The sequence below is a fragment of the Mandrillus leucophaeus genome, unplaced genomic scaffold (genome assembly GCF_000951045.1).
Source record: "Mandrillus leucophaeus isolate KB7577 unplaced genomic scaffold, Mleu.le_1.0 Scaffold268, whole genome shotgun sequence".
NCBI lineage: Eukaryota > Metazoa > Chordata > Mammalia > Primates > Cercopithecidae > Mandrillus > Mandrillus leucophaeus.
The window spans coordinates 1,870,344-1,876,254 of record NW_012102787.1 but is presented as its reverse complement, the minus strand read 5'-3'; the positions used below and the strand labels follow the sequence as shown (position 1 = coordinate 1,876,254).

At 45.4% G+C, this 5,911-nt stretch overlaps 1 protein-coding gene and 1 pseudogene across 2 annotated transcripts in view; one reads left to right on the top strand and one right to left on the bottom strand.

The window, feature by feature from the left end:
• GABRR2 (gamma-aminobutyric acid (GABA) A receptor, rho 2) overlaps window positions 1-5,911 on the bottom strand; it is a 69,909-nt gene that overhangs the window by 47,765 nt on the left and 16,233 nt on the right. The window lies entirely within an intron of this gene.
• On the top strand, window positions 1,235-2,568 carry LOC105542766 (annotated as a pseudogene).

The following is a 5,911-nucleotide window of genomic DNA, read 5'->3' as shown; positions in this document are numbered from 1 at the left end:
CAAATAACCATCAGAGACTACCATGGACAACTCTATGTACACAAACTAGAAAACCTAGAAAAGATGGATAAATTCCTGAACACATACATATCCCACACCAGATATTGAACCAGGAAGAAATTGATTCCCTGAATAGACCAATAAAGAGCTCCGAAGTTGAATCAATAATGAATAGCCTACCAACCAAAAAAACAAAAAAACAAAAAACCCAGGACCTGATGTATTCACAGCCAAATTCTACCAGATGTACAAAGAGGAGCTGGTACCATTCCTACTAAAACTATTCCAAAAAATTGAGGAGGCAGGACTCCTCCCCAGTTCACTCTATGAGGCCAGCATCATCCTGATACCAAAACCTGGCAGAGACACAACAAAAAAAAGAAAGCTTTAGGCCACTATCATTGATGAACATTGAGGCAAACAATCCTCAACAAAGTATTTGCAAACCAAATCCAGCAGCCCATGAAAAAGTGAATCCACCACCATCAAGTAGGCTTCAAGCCCAGGATACAAGGTTGATTTAACATATGCAAATCAATAAATGTGATTCATCACATAAAACTAAAGACAAAGCCACATTATTATCTCAATGGATGCACAAAAGGCTTTCGATAAAGTTCAACACTCCTTCATATTAAAAACTCTCAATAAACTAGGTATTAAAGAAACATACTTCAAAGTAGTAAGAGACATCTATGACAAACCCATGGCCAACATCATACTAGATGGGCAAATGCTGGAAACATTCCCCTTGAAAACCAGCGCAAGACAAGGGTGCCCTCTCTCACCACTCCTATTCAACATAGTATTGTAAGTCCTGACCAGGGCAATCAAGAAAGAGAACAAAATGAAGGACATCCAAATAGGAAGAGAGGAAGTCAAACAATCCTTATTTGCAGATGATGTGATTCTATATCTAGAAAACCCCACAGTTTTGGCCCAAAAACTCCATCAGCTGATAAACAACTTCAGCAAAGTTTTGGGATACAAAACCAATGTAAAAAATCACTAGCATTCCTACACACCAACAATGGTCAAGCCTAGAGCCAAATCAGGGGTGAAATCCCATTCATGATTGCCACAAAAAGAATAAAATGCCTAGGAATACAGCTAACCAGGGAGGTGAAAGATCTCTACAATGAGAATTGCAAAGCACCACTCAAAGAAATCAGAGATGTCAGCAGCCAGCCCAGCCCCCATGCCCGTCTGCAGCCGCGTGCCAGACGCGCCCAGCATGAGGGAGATCGTGCACATTCAGGGCGGCCAGTGCGGCTACTAGATCGGGGCCAAGTTCTGGGAAGTCATCAGTGATGAGCATGGCATAGACCCCAGCAGCAACTACGTGGGGGACTCGGACTTGCAGCTGGAGCGGATCAGCATCTACTACAATGAGGCCTCTTCTCACAAGTATGTGCCTCAGGCCATTCTGGTCGACCTGGAGGCCGGGACCATGGACAGTGTCCGCTCGGGGCCTTTTGGACATTTTTTCAGGCCTGATAATTTCATCTTTGGTCAGAGTGGGGCCGGCAACAACTGGGCCAGGGGTCACTACACGGAGGGTGCGGAGCTGGTGGATTCCGTCCTAGATGTGCGGAAGGAGTGTGAGAACTGCGACTGTCTGTAGGTTTCCAGCTGACCCACTCACTGGCTGAGGGCACAGCCTCGGGCATGGGCATGCTACTCATCAGCAAGGTGCATGAGGAGTATCCCGACCGCATCATGAACACCTTCAGCGTCGTTCCCTCACCCAAGGTGTCAGACACAGTGGTGGAGCCCTACAACCCCACGCTGTCCATCCACCAGCTGGTGGAGAATACACGTGAGACCTACCGCATAGACAAGGGGTTCTCTACGACATCTGCGTCTGCACCCTCAGGCTGGCCACGCCCACCTATGGGGACCTCTGCCACCTGGTGTTGGCCACCATGAGCGGGATCACCACCTCCTTGCGCTTCCCGGGCCAGCTCAACAAGGACCTGCACAAGCGGGTGGTGAACATGGTGCCCTTCCCCCACCTGCACTTCTTCATGCCCGGCATGAAGCCCGGGCAGCCAGCAGTACTGGGCCCTGACCCTGTCCGAGCTCATCCAGCAGATGTTTAACACCAAGAACATGATGACTGCCTGCGACCAGTACCACGGCTGCTACCTGACAGTGGCCACCGTGTTCCGGGGCCGCATGTCCATGAAGGAGGTGGACGAGTAGATGCTATCCATCCACAGCAAGAACAGCAGCTACTTTGTGAGTGGATCCCCAACAACATGAAGGTGGACGTGTGCGACATCCCACCCCTCAGCCTCAAGATGTCCTCCACCCTCATCGGCAACAGCACAGGCATCCAGGAACTGCTCAGGCATCTCGGAGCAGTTCACGGCCATGTTCCGGGGCAAGGCCTTCCTACACTGGTATATGAGCGACGGCATGGATGAGATGGAGATCACAGAGGCCAAGAGCAACATGAATGACCTGGTGTCCAAGTACCAGCAGTACCAGGACGCCACTGCCGAGGAGGAGGGTGAGATGTTTGAAGATGAAGAGGAGGAGTTGGAGGCCCAGGGCCCCAAGTGAAGCTGTTTGCAGCTGGAGTGAGGGGCAGGTGGCAGCCAGAGCCAAGGCCAGCAGTGTCTGACCTCCAGAGCCATCTTGCTGTGGACAGTGTCCCCAGCTTTCCCCCACCAGCTTGTCACTCACCCTAGGGCTCCCTTGCCACCCTCCTGCAGTATTTACACCCATCCTCCCCACCTAGGACACATGTGTGTTGCTCCTGTCTCTGTCTTATTGCAGCTCCAGGCCTGACATTTTATGGATTTATTTTTTACTGATTTGTGTTTATATTTTCAGGGATACTTAATAAATCTATTGCTGTTAGATAAAAAAAAAAAAATCAGACATGACACAAAGAAATGAAAATACGTTTCATGCTCATGGATAGGAAGACTCAATATCATTAAAACGGCCATACTGCCTAAAACTATTTATAGATTCAATGCTATTTCTATCAAACTACCAATGATATTCTTCACAGAACTAGAAAAACAATTTAAAAATTAATACGGAATCAAAAAGCCTGAATAGCCAAAGCAATCTTAAGGGGAAAACAAACAAACAAACAAACAAAAAAAACCAAAGCTGGAGGCATCACATTACCTGACTTCAAACTATACAACAAGGCTATGGTAACCCAAACAGCATGGTTCTGGTACAAAAACAAGCACATAGACCAAAGGAACAGAATAGAGAGCCCACAAATAAGGCTACACACCACAGCCATCTGATCTTATGCAAAGCCAACAAAAATAAGCAATAAGGCGAGGACTCCTCATTCAATACATGGTGTTATGAGAACTGGCTAGCCATATGCAGAAGATTGAAATGGGACCTGGTTTTTACACCATATACAAAAATCAACTCAAGATGAATTAAATACTGAAGTATAAAACTCAAAACTATAAAAACGCTGGAAGACAACCTAGGCAATACCATTCTGGACATAGGAAGTGGGAAACATTTCATGATGAAGACACCAAAAGCAACTGCAGCAAAACCAAAAATTGACAAATGGGATCTTATTAAGAGCTTCTGCACAACAAAATAAAGTAACAACATAGTAAATAGACACCCTACAGAATGGGAGAAAATATTTGCAAGCTATGCATCTGACAAAGATCTAATATCCAGCATCTATAAGGAACTTAAATTTACAAGAAAAAACAAACCCCATTAAAAAGTGGGCAAAAAGCGGGCACAGTGGCTCATGCCTATAATTCCAGCACTTTGAGAGCCTGAGGCAGAAGAATCACTTTGAGAGGATGAGGCAGGTGGATCACTTGATGTCAGGAGTTCAAGACCAGCCTGGCCAACATGGTGAAACTCCGTCTCTGCTAAACAAAAGTTAACTGGGTGTGGTGGTGTGTGCCTGTAATCCCAGCTATTTGGGATGCTGAAGCACAAGAATCACTTGAACCTGGGAGGCAAATGTTGCAGTGAGCCAAGATCATGCCACTACACTCCAGCCTAGATGGGAGCGAGACTCCATCTCAAAAAAAGAAAAAAAGTGGGCAAAGGACATGAACAGATGCTTTTCAAAAGAAGACATATACACTCGGCCAAAAAGCATATGAAAAAATGCTCGATAACACGGATCATTAGAGAAGTGCAAATCAAAACCACAATGAGATACCATCTCACACCAGTCAGAATCACTATTATTAAAAAGTCAAAAAATAACAGATTCTGGTGAGGTTACAGAGAAAAGAGAATGTTTATACACTGTTGGTGGGAATATAAATTAGTTCAACCATTGTGGCAAGCAGTGTTGTGATTCCTCAAAAAGCTAAAAACAGAACTAGCATTCTACCCAGCAATCCCATTACTGGATATATAACTAAAGGGATATAAATTGTTTTCCCATAAAGACACATGCATGTTCATTGCAATACTATTCACAATAGCAAAGACATGGAATCAACCTAAATGCTCATCAGTGACAGATTAAATAGACAGTGTGATATGGCCAGGCATGGTGGCTCACACCCGTAATCCCAGCACTTTGGGAGGTCAAGGCAGGTGGATCACAGGCGTTCAAGACTAGCCTGGCCAACATGGCAAAACCCTGTCTCTACTAAAACTACAGAAATTAACTGGACATGGTAGCGTACGTCTGTAATCCCAGCTCCTCTGGAGGCTGAGGCATAAGAATCGCTTGAACCTGAGAGGTGGAGGTTGCAGTGTGCTAAAATTGTGCCATTGCACTCCAGTCTGGGTGACAGAGTAAGACTCTGTCTCCAGGAAAAAAAAAGAAAAAAGAAAAAGAAAATGTAATACACATACACCATGAAATACTCTGCAGCCATAAAAAAGAATTTGATCTGCTGGGTGTGGTGGCTCACACCTGTAATCCCAGCACTTTGGGAGGCCAAGGCAGGCAGATCATTTGAGCCCAGGAGTTCAAGGCCAGACTGAGCAACATGGTGCCACACCCAGCTACTTGGGAGGCTGAGTTAGGAGAATCACTTGAGCCCAGGAGGGAGGTAAGGGCTGCAGTGAGCCATGATCATGCCACTGCTTTCCAGCCTAGGTGACAAAGACCCTGACACACACACACACACACACACACAAAAGCATGAGATTATGTCCTTTAGCTGGAACATGGATGGAACTGGATGGAGGCCATTATTCTAAGCAAACTAACACAGGAACCGAAAATCAAATACCACACGTATTCTTACTTCTGAGTGGGAGCTAAGTGATGAAAACACATGGACACAAAGAGGGGAACCAAAGACACCGGGGCCTACTTGAGTGTGGAGGGTGGGAGGGGGGAAAGGGTCAGAAAAAATGTTGAGTACAGGGCTTAGTACCTGGGTGTCAAAATAATCTGTACAACAAACCCCTGTGGCGTGGGTTTACCTCTATGCCAAGTCTGCGTATATACCCTGAGCCTAAAATAGAAGTTTAAAAAATGAGAATCTCACTCAGGAGAAGTAAATAAATACATAAATTTGTGATGAGAAAAAAAGAAAAAGAAAATGATTGTGTTGAGTAGTGGAAGATCATCATTTTTTTTTAATTTCTTGGCCGAGTGCAGTGATTCACATCTGTATTCCTACCACTTTCGAAGGCCCAGGCAGGAGAATGGCTTGAGCCCAGGAATTTGAGACCAGCCTGGGCAACATAGCAAGACCACATCTCTTTTAAAAAAAAAAACAAACCTATAATTAGCCAAGTGTGATGGCATACTCCTCTGGTCCCAGCAAATTGAGAGGCTTCGACAGAAGGATCACTTGAGCCTGGGAGATTGAGGTTGCAGTGAACATTCCAGCCTGAGTAACAGAGTGAGACCCTGTGTTTAAAAAAAAAAAAAAAAAAAGGATTTTGGGCCAGGCGTGGTGGCTCACGCCTGTAATCCCAG